Source organism: Chelonia mydas, chromosome 10 (genome assembly GCF_015237465.2).
Source record: "Chelonia mydas isolate rCheMyd1 chromosome 10, rCheMyd1.pri.v2, whole genome shotgun sequence".
In the NCBI taxonomy this organism is placed as follows: Eukaryota; Metazoa; Chordata; order Testudines; family Cheloniidae; genus Chelonia; species Chelonia mydas.
In genome coordinates this window covers 52,640,062-52,658,367 of record NC_051250.2, presented here as the reverse complement: position 1 = coordinate 52,658,367, position 18,306 = coordinate 52,640,062, and the positions used below count along the sequence as shown (strand labels likewise).

Genomic DNA, 18,306 nt, shown 5'->3' with positions numbered 1-18,306 from the left:
GAGAGAAGGATCCTGGATTCATTTTTGCCATCTGTGTGATCTTGGACCATCAAATTCTCGGATTCTATGTGAAGTAGAATTACTCTTCCTACTTTTTTACCATTTAACGTCTTCACTTTTGGATTAAATGAATGTACTGTTAAGGAAAGGAAACATAAAAGTCAAACGTAGAGCAGATATCTGCAAGTAAGCATGTAAAACCCAGATGGAAAGACAGCTATATTCCACTTAGTTAGAACTCTGAGAAACATTATATTTCTGTACTTGAGTTTCCCCTCTCAGTTGACCCTTGAATAACCAGACAAAAACTCTTGTGCAGGTCACAATATTCAATAGCTAACAAAATTGATCATGAGGTTTACACAAAGCTCTTGAAGGCTTGGTTGAAATCTTCTCCAAGATACATTTTTAAAATGCACTTTGTTTCGTACTTTCAGTGTCAGATTGTTATGAATCTGGGTTTCTCTAAGGTAGCTGCAGTAAATTTGGGTTATCAAACACGTATGGTATTTATGAATTTGAGGGTAGTTGACAATCAAATTAGAAAAGTCACATTTTAGCTCCTGAAATCACAGAAGATAAGAGGAATCAAAATACCTGAGATGTCTCTAGCCTCCTGGTTCACAACTGTTAGATCGTCTTTAATTAAAGACTAACAGAGACCAACACAGTGTCATAAAGTGAACCTTTGCAACAAGTATATAGTGTGGTGAAGGAATACAATGTTTAGGACTGAAATGTGTACAAGAGAAAATCATGTAATTTCCCTAATTTCAATAGCCATCCTATACCCCAAAGGAAAATGCTTTTTCTATGATACACCAATGACATTAAAATACCCTTTTTTCACAAGTATGCCAATATCCAACTTATGGTAAAATTAATAGGCCTGTGGAAATATCTTTTCACTCCAGCCACTTCTGCTATATTTTGGAGCAAGTTTGGTGTTCTTGTGCCTGATATCCTATACAATAGAAATACAAAGAAGACAGCAAAGGAGAAAGGATGAAATAACCTGAAATAACAAATCTTGCTCTGGTAAAGTGGTATGCAAAGTGTGTCTTATATGTACCTCTCACCAGGAGTCTTTAATGACAGGTTAATTCTGAATGAGGCAATATCAATATGATTTTGCAGTTACTCCTCAGAGACATAGCGTACTAAAGGATTGTTGGACATCTATATAAACTATATCCTTGTTGGCTCCTTTTGTGCAGATGTCATGACCCCCCCCCAGGCTGTCCCATATTTTCACACTGAATATATGATCAGTTTACTCTAGGGTTACCAGATGTCCCGATTTTATAGGGGCAGTCCTGATTTTGGGGGCTTTTTCTTATATAGGCACCTATTACCCCCCACCCCCGATTTTTTACACTTGCAAATCTGGTCACCCTAGTTTACTCTGTGGGGGAGGAGAGGGAAGGGAGAGACCAGCCTGCTTCTTGCAGGACTATCACTTATTCTGGGCATCAGCTACTATTGACACAAACTGGGTGGTGGTCTTTTGAGCTAGCTCTAAGAGGTCAGATCATATGTTGGTGTTTGAAAAAAGCAAGGAGACTTGTGGAAGAAAAAGACAAATGGTGAACAACCATTATTCCCCTATGAAATTTCCAGCCCTATTCAGAGATCACCACCATCTGGACTTCTGGGTGTTTCCATCTGGTACCTTTTAGGTTTGTCCATCACTGATACGAAAGAGTACATCTGAAATGTGCAGTTGGGAGTTAGTGGCACAGCTCCCATTAATGTTAAATGAGAGACACGTTGCTAGATCTCACGATACTTCCTCCCAGCCCTTTAGCCAAGGCTAAGAATCCAGGTTTTCACTCTATTATTCTGTCAGACCAAGAAAATCAGCAGTTTTCAGGGAGACAAAGAAGAAGAAGTATTCCACTTCTATGTCACCAGTTCAGTTCAGCTCAGGTGAGCTTGCCATCCTGGTTCATTATCCAATAATGTATCGTTGACCACACAACACGATCCATCGTCTACAGCCAAGCTCTGCGATACAACCGCATTTGCTCCAACCTCTCAGACAGAGACAAACACCTACAAGATCTCTATCAAGCATTCTTACAACTACAATACCCCCACCTGCGGAAGTGAAGAAACAGATTGATAGAGCCAGAAGAGTTCCCAGAAGTCACCTACTACAGGACAGGCCTAACAAAGAAAATAACAGAACGCCACTAGCCGTCACCTTCAGCCCCCAACTAAAACCCCTCCAACGCATTATTAAGGATCTACAACCTATCCTGAAGGATGACCCAACACTCTCACAAATCCTGGGAGACAGGCCAGTCCTTGCCTACAGACAGCCTCCCAACCTGAAGCAAATACTCACCAGCAACCACATACCACACAACAGAACCACTAACCCAGGAACCTATCCTTGCAACAAAGCCCGTTGCCAGCTGTGCCCACATATCTATTCAGGGGACACCATCACAGGGCCTAATAACATCAGCCACACTATCAGAGGCTCGTTCACCTGCACATCCACCAATGTGATATATGCCATCATGTGCCAGCAATACCCCTCTGCCATGTACATTGGTCAAACTGGACAGTCTCTACGTAAAAGAATAAATGGACACAAATCAGATGTCAAGAATTATAACATTCATAAACCAGTCGGAGAACACTTCAATCTCTCTGGTCACGCGATTACAGACATGAAAGTTGCGATATTACAACAAAAAAACATCAAATCCAGACTCCAGCGAGAAACTGTTGAATTGGAATTCATTTGCAAATTGGATACAATTAACTTAGGCTTGAATAGAGACTGGGAGTGGCTAAGTCATTATGCAAGGTAACCTATTTCCCCTTGTTTTTTCCTACCCCCCCCCCCCTGATATTCTTGTTAAACCCTGGATTTGTGCTGGAAATGGCCCACCTTGATTATCATACACATTGTAAGGAGAGTGGTCACTTTAGATAAACTATTACCAGCAGGAGAGTGGGTTTGTGTGTGTGTGTTGGGGGGGGGGGGGGGAGGTGTGAGAAAACCTGGATTTGTACTGGAAATGGCCCAACTTGATTATCATACACATTGTAAGGAGAGTGATCACTTTAGATAAGCTATTACCAGCAGGAGAGTGGGGTGGGAGGAGGTATTTTTTCATGCTTTGTGTGTATAAAAAGATCTTCTACACTTTCCACAGTATGCATCCGATGAAGTGAGCTGTTGCTCATGAAAGCTTATGCTCAAATAAACTGGTTAGTCTCTAAGGTGCCACAAGTACTCCTTTTCTTTTTGCGAATACAGACTAACATGGCTGTTACTCTGAAATGTATCGTTAGTGATGCCTTAAAATTCAGTGATGTTTAATACTGACACATGAGAGATCCCCTTCCCAAGTTAAACCCAAACACCAATGCTTAAGATCCCAAATACAAACAATTGCAAGAAAGCACCGTCGGTGGAGCCTACTGCATGGTATCCAGGGGTATATCTACAGTATATAGCAGTACCATTAAATGAAAAATGGCTGCTAGGCAATGTCTATAAACATTCACTACCCCATCAGAGTTTCAAACACCCATTTCAGTCACCTAAATCTGAAATTGACAAATTTACTATCTGCTTTGTGTTTATGTGTGTAACAATAAATAACCAGCATGTGCCCTGAGGGCTAGGATTTCATGGAACATTAAGCTTGTCAGCAAGGTGGCTGTCTATCATTAACTATGGTTTGAGGTGCTGGGAGATGAACACAAAGACAGAAGTTAAACTTCCAGGGAGTTGTGTTTAAACATGGTGCTCACGGAAGTGAGTGTAAGGCTCAGATCCTGCAGCTTGTTCCATGTGGGTGGAGCTCTGGGCTCACACAGAGCTCCACTGGAGTCACTGGCAGCCCTGAGGAAACCAGGGTCCACTCGCATGTAGCCACATGGGCTTCAGATCAGACTCCACGTGGAACTAGTTGCCCAAATGAGGCCCATGAGCCCTGAGCAGGTGCTGAGCAAGCTCTTCATACAAAGTTCTACTCAGTGCACATGAGCTGTGATCTATGTGATTGCAATCCTATGCCCCCCCCCCCCCCCCCCCCCCCCCCCCCCCCCCCCGGCAGCTATACTAAATTCTCTTTGGTTTTGTGATCAGGACAAACATCCACTGAATAAAGACAGGAAGGTACCACAGACTCTTCATTTGAAGACTTAAAGATTCTATTTAAACCCAGCTCACCAGGGATGAAAAAAACATTGATTTGATCCACTGTATTATGGAGAGAAGTGGTGCATAAAATGCCTCATACATAAGAAAATGTTTGTACATTTTCTAAGTGAAAATATAGCTCAGTCAATCTGACCATGTGCATGCATAATTCCCCACACAAAAAGTAAATGCTTGTACAGGCTAACAGCTAGAGCTTTAATTTATATTGCCATGTTTAGATGGCCATCACTGCATATACAATCACAATATATGCATGTGCAATTTATGCAAAATCATTTATGCATGCATGCATTTTTGCAGTGTTGTACATGCATTTTCAATACATCCTGTGACAATGTAATCAGACTAGTAACATCAGCACTATCAAACAGAGAACAGTTTAAAAAAGAGAAGCTGATTTTAGTTTCTTATTTTCCAAGTAAATATTCTCTTTGCCTTCTCTAGTACCAAAAAAGTCAGTATTGAGGTAAAATGTTATCGCTGCACTTGTAAAAAGGAATACATTGGACACTGAACAATATTAATGCAAAACATGTGGCTTTGCTTTATTTTTGTTTGGTGCAAATATTTCCCTTTTTATGGCAGTGAAGACGAAATTTCTCCTTGTTATTCCTCTTGCATGGTCTTTGTTTTATATGCATCTTTTACTTTTCTTACTTACTCTCTACCAATCTGATACCGAAAATATCTGCCAGTGAATTGATGGCAAGCTTTGATATTGTTGTAGTTTCCCCATAACAAGGACCAGTTATTGATAACCACAGTTCATTCAGCATGCTCTACCCTACTGACACAGTACTTTGTTGCTAAGAATGTTACCCAACAGGCTTTCTGTTCTAGCAGACACAAACCACTTTGAAAGTAACTTTTCAGCCTGTTACAATCTGATCCAAGAACCTGCAGTTACAATTCCCCAATGGTTAGGCAATGCCAAACCCCTTGCTCCAGTCCTTCAGATCAGTCAGCTCCAGTAGCCTACAGGGTGTTGAGTCATGTAGAGCCATTTTCTCCCCAGTTTCCTTTTTTTTAAAAAAGCGATTTCTGTAATGCATGAGCTGAGTGCTGAAGTTAAATGTGCACAGACAGCTCAAGCTCCACCAGGAAGCACTGATATTTATAGCCAGCCCTTAGTAAGCACAAATGAATTATTTGTCTTGACATTGAAGCCACCTCCTTATTGTCTTTTAATGTCTCAGGATATTCAGATTAAGAGCTCCTCTTATCTTAATAGAAGCCTCGTAAACAAACACTCTTAAATTTCTCGCTGTCTGCTAATTGAAAAGAGCCTTATTTTTCCTCCTTTGAGTGTGGGACTTCAGACCTTTTCCTATCTAAATACACATGATATGGCAGTTTAAGTTTACATCATAAAATGCTCCGATACAGTTAACTTGCCAATTTCAAGATGACTGTCATGAAAACATAAAACGTTTGCCAATTAATAAGATTGTGTTTTTATAGAAATACAATGTGTTGTACATGTTTGTTTCCATGAAACACATGGCTGGAATTAAATGGCTTCTCTGTATAACAAGCACACTCGCCAGCAAAATACTTAGTGGGAGTGGAGAAATTCCGCCTTTTACATTTGTGGTGAATCTACTGAGGGTGTAATAGAACTATCTTTACTTTAAAGAAAATTGGGATAAGGATACTTTTGGAAAGTATTTTTATTTAAAAGCATTTTAGGACAGAAGGGTTGTACGTTATAATGGAAAATATTTAGAGAGAATGCACTATGGAGCAGTGCAATATAAAGGTTGTATCAACACGCATTGGGAAGACTGCATTATATTATACACAAATGGCAAACCAGTCCCTACTGCATGAGGTTTTGTTTTTTCTCCTATTCATGAGAATTCCTTTAATAAACAGTTTTTTAAAAAAAGTTAATCAGTGACTAAAACAGAGTATGCTAACATGTTAAGGGGTAATTTGTGCTGCCAGGCGAGAAGTTAAGAATAGTAGCTTGCTACTGAGCATGATCCTGCTCTCAGTGAAGTTCTGACAATGACTCCACTGGGCTCCAGACTGGGCCTATAGTCTTCCTCTTATCTATATGCCAATCAATATGTCTTTGTCCAACACTTACAAGTATCTTCTTTCTCTAGTGGTAAAATTCTTGTAAGGGAGAACAAAAGTGGATTTCTTGGCACAACCATGAAAATGGGATGGGGAAAAGTTATATAATAAGTGATAGTGGAATATAAAAAAACCACAGAGTATTAAGATTATGAAAAGTATCTGATATAAATCTACTGTAGCTACTGTTCTAGGAAGATTCCTACAGCAGTGCTCTTAGGGTGCTATTCTGCAAGATCCTGAGGGCTTTGGCCCTGATCCAATAAAGCACTTAAGCACATGCTTAATTTTAAGTATGCAAGTTAAGTACAGTCTATGTTGTACTTGAGGTTAAGCATGAGCTTAAGTGCTTTGCTGGATCAGGGCCAGAGCACTCAGCACCTTGTAGGATGGAGCCTTTACTCTGCTACCTCTTTACTCTGCTACCTCTCCATTTTTGTTGCGACTTCTTGCTGCATGCAATGATCCCCAGCTGAACCTATTGCTTCTCTCCCTACTTACCGCATGATCAGTGCAAATACAAAGGATCTGCACAAAATATCTAGGCAGATAAATGGTAAATAAGCTTCAATTCTTCCTTTTTTGGAAGATTTTTTCCCCTTGTCTTTATCACCCTATAGCTGTAAGTTAGTGTAACAAAAGTTGCCAAGAAAAAAAAATTATGAAGACTGATATGAACAAAAGATATGGCAAGCGTATTTCTTGATAAAATCAACCAAAGAGGTTGCCCATTTAATTGCCTTGAGTCAGAAGCTAAAAGTACAAAAGACTAAGTTGTGCTAAGACTATTAAAATAGTCAATTAAAAATGTCTGCTGGATTTATCACACAGCTATGAAATAACAATTATTATTAAGTGTTATTTTTGGGTATGCCACTTAAAATTAGTATTTTGGATTAAGTTGGTTTTTCACTTTGGACAAACTAATTTTGCACCCTGAAAATGTATTGATCCTATAATACATGTGTATTTGATGACAGTTGCTGAAGAGGAAGCTGGAGGGAGGCCAGACAAAAAACAAAAAAACAAACAAAAAAGCTTTTAAGTGGGTGTTGAAACTTTACATCTAGTTGCCAATGTCAAACTAATACTCAATAATTCAACCTATAACTGCTGTCTGCTAAACCCAAAGCCAAATCCTGCAAATAACTAAACCAATCCATTTCTCCTAATTCTGGCTTATCTCATTCACATAATCTAATGTACAAACATCACCTATATTGTACTGTAGTGACAGCAGGATGGACTAGATGAACTAGTAGATTAGTTCTTTACTAATCTAATTTGATATCTAACATTCTGAGAAAGAAATCTTAGATCTTAACACTTTCTCAGGCTGTCTAATGATGGGTTCAGATGACTAATTTTAGAAACCTAAGTTTGAAATTTTTAGCTCAAATCTGTAGCATGGTTTATTTGCTATAAGACTTTTCACACTGCTGGATTTTCGCTTTGGATGCACACTGCAAATAGCAGATTCCCTATTCAGGCAAATCTTGCTATGCAGAAAATTTAGTGGAAGCACAAAGCAGAGGCTGCTTAACACTAAGCACAATACTTCTTACTCCTATTATTATTAACGCTAAAACATTACTTCTACTGGAGGCCTAATCCAAAGTCCATTTAAGTCAACATGAATCTATCCACAGATTTCAATAGTCTTTGGATCAGGCCCTAAGTGAAGGAGGAATTGAAGAATCATGCAAACTATATATAGTTTCTCTATTACTATTTTCCAAATATGTAAATTAAACAGGTGGCCTCTTCTCCTTACAGAAAAATGCCTGGATCAACCTATTTCATCCCTGACACAAATTTCACATTAGGCAACGTGGAACCCAGAAAATTTACGAGACAAGTGGATACCATAATGGCCTTTAATTCAAGGTCAGCAACATAGATTATTTTTCCTGTTCAGTCTGAGGGTATGTCTACACTGCAAAAAGAGGGGTCTTCCTAACTCAGGTTACCTAACTTGGGTTAAAATAACAGTGAAGTCTTTTAACTCAGGTTAGCAGCTTTAGTTCAACTCCAGGCTCCACTATAGGCTTTAACATAAGCTGCTAACCAGAGCTAATAGCAGAGTTGTTGCTATTTTCAACCGTGTTAGCTAACTCAGTTTAAGAACAAATCTTTTATTTGAAGACGTACCCTGAGAAATCTCTCTCTTCTGGTACATATGCAGGCATGTTGCAAGCTACTCTGGTTATTCTATGTTGTCTGTTGTTCATCAAATTGAAAAAAATGAATCTAGAGTTATGCATTTGGTGCACAAAGGGAAACACTGCACCAGTGACATCAATGGGACTTGATTACGGTCTTCAACAGGCACTGGATCAGATTCTTTTCTCTAGTGTTTAATAATTTACAGATGGGAGAAGCAGTGTGTAACTGAGAGAACAGGCAAGTAGTCCAATAGCCTTTCCCTTTTCATCACAATGGGACAGTGGAGGTGCTGTGCCTTTTATATATGCCCAGAGGATAAGAAACCATGTTAATTTCCTTGAGAGGCATTTTGAAGCATGTGTTTTCCTAGACAGCTGCTTAGTGGCAGTAATGCATAGCAAAGTTACATAATGGACATTAATAAAAAGAAAAGGAGTACTTGTGGCTCCTTAGAGACTATCCAATTTATTTGAGCATAAGCTGTAGCTCACAAAAGCTTATGCTCAAATAAATTGGTTAGTCTCTAAGGTGCCACAAGTACTCCTTTTCTTTTTGTGAATACAGACTAACACGGCTGTTACTCTGAAAATGGACATTAATGTGACTCTCACACTGAAATCATGGGTACAATAATGGAAATGTTTTTTCTAGGAAAAATTAAGAAGCAGATTCATTTTGCTTGCTGAGACTGTTGCATTAAAAAGCAACCATATTACTTCACCATCCACCTCGATTAAAGTGGTGGATGAATCAAGTTACAGCTAGTGGTATAGATGCTGATATAAACTGGCAGAGCTTCACTGAAATTAAAGGATCTGGCCCAGTGACTTTTAAAAAATTAAGAGCCATATTCAATTTAGGCACCAATGTCCCAAATGACATTCCGTTCATAAGAGCTTGTTATATTTGATGTGGCCTACCACTGATTCTGCTGTTTGCTATTCTGTTTTAAACACTTCCATAGCACCTCCCATCTGATAATCTCAAAGCACTTTAAATATTTAAGCCTTGTAACACTTGTGTGATAGATAATTATCCCCATTTACACTTGGGGAAACTGAGGAAGAGAGGTTAAGTGGCTTGCCCAACATCGTTTTGCAAGTTTCTGCCTTACTGGGAATAGAATCCAGATTTCCCGGGCCAAGAATCATAGAAATCAGAGGTGGGAAATGACCAGTTACTGATAGTTTTATTTGTGGATACATGGACTGGATGAGCTGTACCTTAATGATCGCCCTGGATTTCCTATTATGCTAATAGAGGCAAAATTATATTAGTCTTTTGTTCAGGGCCAAATTAGATTTCTTGTACAAACCTCCATCTAAACAGATACAAATCTTAACAATGCGTATTGAAGAGAATGAAGGGAGTGAGTCCTTAACAAAAGAAAAGGAGTACTTGTGGCACCTTAGAGACTAACAAATTTATTTGAGCATAACCTTATGCTCATATACATTTGTTAGTCTCTAAGGTGCCACAAGTACTCCTTTTTTTTTTTTGTGGATACAGACTAACAGGGCTGCTACTCTGAAACTTAATAAAAGAGTAAAGCCAGACTGTAGCCCCTGAAACAGGAATATAATTCACAATGCTCTAACAAACTCATGAAGGGTGAGCCTCCAAAGTTTTAGAAGATTCTTTATGATTCAACAAGCACTCAAATATCTGACCATATCATGCCTGTAGAATTTGGTTGCAAATCTCATGAGCACTAGAAACCTTGCAAGAGTTTGCTGTTTTGCTTCTGCTCCTGACTGCAACATGAGTGCAGAGACACAAAACTGAAACATAATTAAAAACAAAAACCAAGCTAACTGAAAAGTGTGCACTGGGGATTGGGGGGAGGATTAAACTGCAAAAGCTGAGTATTATTTTGAGCTGGTTAGCCCATATCTAATAAAAAAGGGGCAATTCAGATTTCGTTTGGCTATATGATGTGACAGGGTCGGCCCAGATGGCTACAGGAGAGTAACAGAAGGCAGATACATTAGCCTCAGGTTAAGTAGGTCCTTTTTTCCCTGGGTAAGGTAATAGAGAAGGTTCGAGAACAATCAGGAACCTTCTGGAGACAATTAAGATGACAGGCTGATTAGAACACCTGCAGCCAATCAAGAAGCTGCTAGAATCAATTAAGGCAGGCTAATCGGGGCACCTGGGTTTAAAAAGGAGCTCACTTCAGTTTGTGGTGCGCGTGTAAGGAGCTGGGAGCAAGAGGTGTAGGAGCTGAGAGTGAGAATGTATAATGTTGGAGGACTGAGGAGTACAAGCATTATCAGACACCAAGAGGAAGGTCCTATGGTGAGGATAAAGAAGGTGTTGGGAGGAGGCCATGGGGAAGTAGCCCAGGGAGTTGTTGCTGTCGCACAGCTGTTCCAGGAGGCACTCTAAACAGCTGCAATCCACAGGGCCCTGGGCTGGAACCCGGAGTAGAGGGCAGGCCCGGGTTCCCCCCAAACCTCCCAACTCCTGGTCAGACACAGGAGGAGTTGACCTGGACTGTGGGTTCATGAAAACGGCCAAACTGAGGGCTGCTGCGAAGCTCCAAGGTGAGCAAATCTGCCAATAAGTGCAAGACCCACCAAGGTAGAGGAGGAACTTTGTCACAATGGTTACATACATTGTGGCTTCTGTAGGCCAAACTTTGTGCACACTCCAGGGGCTCCTTGAATCCCTCCATTTGAAAAAGAAAAGCAGCTGATTTGTAAAACAGAAGCTGAACTCCTATTTTAAACTACCTTGTACAATCTGCTATCCTGTCAAGGGACAACAGCAGATTAACATGGGATGAGGAGAATGTTTGATGACAGATGATGTTGTCAAGTGTAAGCTGCAAAATTTGTTTCCCTAAATATTCTTTTAGTTAATATAGTATGTTTCTCATCAAGGCATTCAAGCCCACCCTTGTCCTTTAAGGGCAATTAGGATTATATCTTCCCATGTGTCCATTTTCATTCAATTCAAATGGAAGCAAAGCTGGAGTAAGTATGGTAGGCTACATAAATTTCCCATCTGCATGCAGACAATGGAGGGAGGGGAAAGGAAAAGGGGGCCAGAGGAAGAGATATGTTAAGATTTGGAACAGGAAGCTTCTCTTATCTGTGAGAGTTGTTTCAACAGTCAGCTAATATCACACCTTCATATCTGTAAAGTAGCAATAACAAAGATAAGGAATCAGCTTCTTAAGATAAACAATTGGCGGGAAGGTTGGTCACTTACTATATCTAGAAGGAAATCTCTGAATGGCTTCAGTCCACATTCTGGTTTTCTGAAATCTGAGAACCCCAGAGTGCTCCCCTGCCTCCATTGAGCACGGTGCATGCAGAGATTAAAGGAGGTCTGATTTGAATTTCCAGAAAACTGCTAGATTAGCACCATTGTTGTGTGCAGCCTTTTGAAGTCAGTGGTAAACCTTTCAGAGAGGGGAGGAAGTGTGCTTCGAGGGTGTGTCCATTCTGTTGTTCAGCTGGATAAGTCGTTACAAGTATCTGAAATAACTTACTGCAGCTGACTGTAGTTGTTCACTTCGCAACATGAAACTAGCACTCTAGATGCCTGACCAGAGAGCAAAAAAGTCTCTATACGTATTATTTATCCCAGCTGCAACAATTAGTTATTTTTGTGTGTGGCTCAGTGTAGTTAATGGAAGTATGTGCAAAACTTCCAGTCTCCCCCATCTGAAAAAATACAGAAGTTAATATATGATCTATATCAGTGGTTCCCAAACTTGTTCTGCCGCTTGTGCAAGGAAAGCCCCTGGTGGGCCGGGCCCGTTTGTTTACCTGCCGCGTCCGCAGGTTCGGCCGATTGCGGCTCCCAGTGGCCGTGGCTCGCTGCTCCAGCCAATGGGAGCTGCTGGGAGTGGAAGCAGTGGAACAAGTTTGGGAACCACTGATCTATACATTGCACATCTTTATTCCATTGCTTATGCATTCTGGAGTTACTCCTTCAGGGTAACAGATGACAGTCTGTATCCCTATGTCCACCCTTTTTCAAGACCATAACAACTTTTGTACAAACTTTGCCTTGCAAGGTATCATCTGAAAACTCAATATTTACTGATTTGTATTGTTCTGGTAAAATATGTATGGCAACATTGTATGTAAAGTTATAAGATTCTACTGTATGATGTTACTAAGACATATTTCAAATCTGGGAAAGCAGCCACAAACCAGTTCCTCAGAGACAAAAGGCCTCAGCCAGGTGTCACCCAAATCAATTGGACTATCACCTGTTTAAGCAGCCATTCTTTGTCAGGAAAAAGGGTGTGAGCAAGAAATTTACACCTGGGCAAAGAAAGAGTCTGAGACTCCCATCCCCACATATTTTCTGTCTCCCAAACCCCAGCTGGAGATGATTCTGAAAAAAAAGGAAAAGGTATAAGAATGGAGAACAGATGCCCCAGGATATCTCGTCTTTCATCTCTACTCATGGCACCAACAACACTTGAAGGACAAAGGAAGCATCATTGGACTGGAGAGGGATCCTAGCAGAAAGGAATTCAGCATGTAAGAGTGTTAAAAAATGAGGTGGGAAAGACTTTTGCTATGAATTCACTTACCTTGTTAAATTAGATGTTAATTGCATTTTACCTTTTATTTCTTTGTAACCCATTCTGACTTTTATGCCTCATTACTTGTAACCACTTAAAATTTATCTTTCTGTAGTTAATAAACTTGTTTTATTGTTTTATCGAGACCAGTGCGTTTGGATTGAAATGTGTGGGAAACTCTATTTGAGATAACAAGATTTGTGCATATCATTTTCTAATAATAAATGACGGACTTTATACAAGCTTATGTTGTCCAGGAGAGGGCTGGGCAGTACCAGATGCACATTTCTACGAGAAAGCCTGGGACTAGAAATTTGCTGGTGTTGCTCTGCAGTGTAATTCAAGAGTCGTGGGCCATAGCTGAGAGTAATTTACATGCAGGAGACTGTGTTTGAGCAGACCGTGTTTGAGCAGACCAGGAGTGGTTGATCTCACGGCAAAGCAGTGTAAAAGGTACTCCAGGCTGAAGAACTGAGGGGACACAGACTGTAATGTCACAGGACCAAGAGTTGTACCATTGACTTCAATGGGAGTCAGATGCTCATGATAAGCAGTGTTCCAAAATCCCAGATACAATCCCTTTACTCCCACAAACCTGGTTTTGGTGGGAAGGGGAGCATATTGCTCTTAAAGGTTGCACCAAATTCCAGAACCAGACACCAATGCACTTCATGAAGATGAGCCAAGGTGACCATCTGGGTTTCAGGCCAAATCGGACCTATGGTTTAGGTTCAGGAAAATAAAAAAATCTTGTGAGCTGCTTTTGTGAGGTTTTTTACCTATAATAGGAAGAAATTAGTTGTTGAGGGGTCTTCTAACATTTGTGACCAGAAAATACGACTCCCTCCTGTTCTGGATTCAACCTGGAACAAAAGCTTCCAGGGTTGGTGTTGTACTATGGATTTGAATGTAATGGAATTCAATAATGTTTGTATCAGAAAATCCAATTTTGTAAAATACCCATGTTAATTACAGTATATAATACAATGAAATTTCTTATAGACTCATACGAACAGTGAGATAATTCATGTAGTCTTCAGACATTGTCTTACATCTCACCGAGGTTGAAAATCAAGGCGATTTTGTTTATTTGCAATACTAGAGCAGCTGATGATTAGTGCATGAATGGATGTTTTAATACTTAAAAAATGAAGAGAAATTAGCTAAAAAATAAAGCTATAACAAATCATACCACACAGGGAGATCAGTTGATATTCAGAAAGAATCTTATTTCACTATTGTGACTCTATTCTAGAAGTCAGATGAATATGTTATTGATCACCAGCAAAACAACTATATTTTAATTGTGTTTTGCAATTGACCCAAATGGATTTATTATAGCACTGCAGAAAAATTAGACTTTGTTTTGTGTGTTTAACACTTAGTTGTCATAATATGAGAACAGCGGTATTTATTCTCCCTCTGCTTTAATGTTAAAGCACTGCTATTAAAATGTCACAGGAATCATCTATACTAAAGTAGCACTGATGGCCATATTTTCTAAAAGCAACCAGTATACCTGTGCCCAGAATTTTGCATGCAGTTATCACATATGAGCATGCAGTTTGGGTAAGTAGGTGTCCATCTTCCCAAGTTACATGTTAAATCATGGATGCAAATATAGAAGCCTGTTCGGGGCCCTGTTGGAAACTTAGGCCAAAGCATCTGTCACTAACTTTTGATCTACTATTCCTGTCACTTGCCATTCAGAGGCATTCACTGCACCCTTACTGACTGCAGCCTGTACCAGGGCAACACTTTTAAGGGGCTTGCCAAGTTGCCTCAACCAAGAACTCCAGGATATGCACCATTTTCTCCCCAAATGCCTCTCACAAGAGATGAGAAGAACGTACCACAGAGACCTTTTACCTCAAAAGCAAAACACTAAAATGGTCTCAAAGCAAGAGAGAAAATCAGATTAACACACAAAAAGTCTGTAAAACACATGGCCTAGACACAGCAAGAGCTCTGTAAGCACATCTTGAATCAGTTGTATGGAAGTAACAGCCTTAGGTTTCCAGAGACCATTTTCCTCCTGTCTTCCTCCTGACTCTTTCAGATGTTCAGCCTATCAAAGACTTGATTCTTTCATAGTTTCCATATCTGACTCTCACTCCTGTTCTTACTTTGCTGGATTGTTTGTGCTGGGTTTATCATTATATACTCCTTTTTATCACCACCCCTCCATGGTGTTTCTGGGGGTCTGTCCCCAGATTCCATCAGGATTGTATAGAGTTTGGTGGCTAAACTGTTTCAGTCCCTGTTTTCCTGTTCATCCTTTGCATTTTCCTACCCAAATACACCCTCCCTGGTCTCCAAGGTTGCCTTCCTTTTGTGCTGGCATTAATAACCTTGCTTTTGACACGTTAATTGTCTTAGTGGGTGATGTAATCATGACCAGTAAAAATTGCTTTTAAAGACAAGGATTTCATATGATTATGTCATTTGTTCTCAATATTAATTCTAGTCTATATTTGATAGGAATCATAAGACAGTTTAACTGATCTGTCACAGTGATGCCCTCTAGGTTAGCTTCATAGAGAACGTGTCCCCTGATTAGAACAAAGTTTTAAGCGATTTCAGGTTAATATTTACAGAGAATGGCTGCAACAGCTTCCAATAGGAGGGTTAGACATCAACATACATTGAAAAAACAACCTGTCAGGTTCAATAGCTGTCTCAGAGTGGGGAGGGAGCAAGCGTGATGAGTCATCCCTGAGCCACCCTGAACATGACGAGTCATTCCTGAACCAGAAAGTGTGTTGAATTTTCAGAGGTAACTGCCTGCAGGTCTTGTGATAGGCCCCTCTCTATTCAATCAGGGTTCAGCCAATCCATGGTGAGGACCCGCCCAGGTAAACCCAAGGCAGGTATGTAGACTCCTAAGGGGAGCAGTCTCTCCAGTTGTTCAACATCACTGTCTGGCTGGGAGCACTCCCATCGTTTAGTAGTTGTGACAGACTGCTCATGTTCCAGCTGGTCTTTGCTCCTGCTCTCGCTCCAGCCCGTGCCTGTTTCCATGCTAGCCAGCCCCGGCTCCAGCTTGGATACGCTCCTGCCTCAGCCAACCTCCCAGCAAGTCTGACAGTAAGTCTAACGACATACTGCTATATGAAGACAGCCATTGGTTTCAGAATTCAGATAATAAAATGTGCTTTTTTTTTGTTCAGAGACCAATCTGGGAGCAGTCTGTCTGACCCGCCTTGTTTGAGAATCATTATAGTTGAACTTTCATAATCATCCCTGCTCCATCAGTGTATAAGGCAGAAATCAAATGGCTCTTGTCATCCCTATCCTGTTGTGCTAGTTTTTCCAGAAGTTTTATAAGGTTAAGTTTACTGCAGCAAAATAACCCACAAACAACATAAAGGCAAGTGTTGGAAAAGCCTTTCCTCCGCACTGTGAGTAAATGCACTGCTGTCTGACAAAGAGCAGCTCTGTGAAGAAGCATAAAATTAGAGACAGGCCAAGTGCAAGAAACCCTGAGGATGGACTGTTCTCATCCTTCCACAGAGGATATCAGCAACTCCCACTAACTCCAATGGCTGTAGCTCGTATTCTGTAGGAGAAGAATCAGTAGGTTTCTGGGTCCAAACTTTTTGTCTGGCCCATAATTTTATAATGGACCAAACCCCTTGTGCACTTGGATGTGAGGTGCACGTAACAGCTCAGACTCATCCCTACACAAAGGTGAAAAAGGAGGCCATGTGAATGGTTTGGTCGACTCAAGTCAGTTTCACATCTGCACTTGAATTCTGTTCCTGCAGCAGTGAAGTCAATGGGAGTTTTGCCACTTACTTGAATGAAACTGGATTAGGCTCAAGGAGAACACGAGGATTTTGAGACCATACTGATACATCTGTGTTCAGTGTTGTGGCATTTCTCTGCCTGTGAAGTTAAAGCTACCCGGCGTACTTGGGACTATTCAGAACCACAGCATGCCATCTTGTACTCTGCTCAACCTCCCTCAGCTAGTTATGAAAGCAGCAAGCCACAAACACTGACGCTTCCTATTAGTTTTCACAGTGGTCACACTGCAAAGGAACAAGAATGCCAAAAACAGATTTGGAGAACTCCACACTGTCCGTTTACTAGCAAACCCTTCAAGCTGGAAATGGTATTTCAACCCCCGTGACCGCCTGCCACTTGTAAACTCAGGTGTTTTCAGAGTTTGATTAGAATTTTAAAGTATATAGAATAGCACCTATGCTGAACTCTGAATTCAACCCTTCCTTCCTCCCAACACACATACTTTTTTTCTCTAACCACAATACTGAAATTGTGTGCGGCTGCTATGAGTACCAAGGTGGAGACATTCATTTCTACAAGAACAGCATGAAGTCTAAAGCTAGGAGACACTCTTAATTTTTTTAAAAAGTTACCTCCTTGCTGGTGTTTTGGGGGCTGATCCAAGCCCGTTCAAGTCAATGGGAGTCTTTCCAGTGGCTTCAATGGAATTTGGATCAGGCCCTCAGTTTCTCTGCTAGAGTGCAGAGCACAGGATATAAGTGATGTCCAGGCTCCACTTCAATGTGTTTCACATCAAGCAGGCTTCCCTAGGAATTACTGAAACAAAAGGAAGAAGGGGCCAACAGTGTCAGTGCAGTATTTTGAGAGATTACTCTGGCAGACAGGTACCACACAGCCATGGTACTGTGCAATGAATGAATGGCCCCTGACTTCTTACAATAGAAACAGTGCTGCTTTTTGGGCAATTGACTACAGAATGGAAGGGATTCCTAAAGCATTTACTACCTAAGGCTGAAGACAGTGTAAAATTAATTCTGTTAGTTGTTTTCTGAACATCTTCCTGAATAATGGCTTCCAGCAGCTTAGGAGTTCATAGCCAGAAGTTATCAGCTATTTTCTATTCGTCTTTAAAATAGCAGCTCCAAATCCATCTTTTCAATAATAAGACAATATTGAAGAAAAGGTATACACCCATATTATACACTTCACACAGCAGTACAGTGAAATAAATGAAGTGTGAAACAGAAATGGATCTTATTAATTTATAATCTCCATTAGTGTGTATTAGAGTTGAGGAGTGGGTCAGAATTTACCTATGGATAAAATGCTGCACAATTTAGGAGTTTCATTTCACCTACTTTTCCTGCCTGAATTTCCATATGTAGCCAAACTGTACCTCTAAGGGACATACTAATAGTAATAATTCCTCTGGTAGAAGCGGATTAGAGTTCTGACTTGCCAAACTTCATCTGCATCCCAGTTTGTTAGTCGCTATTCAGCTTACTCTAGTGCATCTGATGCTCTGCAGACAAGACAAACAAGATCCATGTTATAGCATCCACCAGAGATC

General features: G+C 40.4%; 1 protein-coding gene and 1 long non-coding RNA gene across 3 annotated transcripts in view; one reads left to right on the top strand and one right to left on the bottom strand.

The window, feature by feature from the left end:
* The window catches only part of LOC122462189, a 45,175-nt gene extending 37,017 nt beyond the window's left edge, over positions 1–8,158 (top strand). Inside the window, exon 3 of the long non-coding RNA XR_006284597.1 lies at positions 8,048–8,158. This is a non-coding gene — a long non-coding RNA (uncharacterized LOC122462189). The remainder of the gene's footprint in view (positions 1–8,047) is intronic.
* Positions 1–18,306, bottom strand: part of RORA (RAR related orphan receptor A) — a 539,784-nt gene that overhangs the window by 133,671 nt on the left and 387,807 nt on the right. The window lies entirely within an intron of this gene.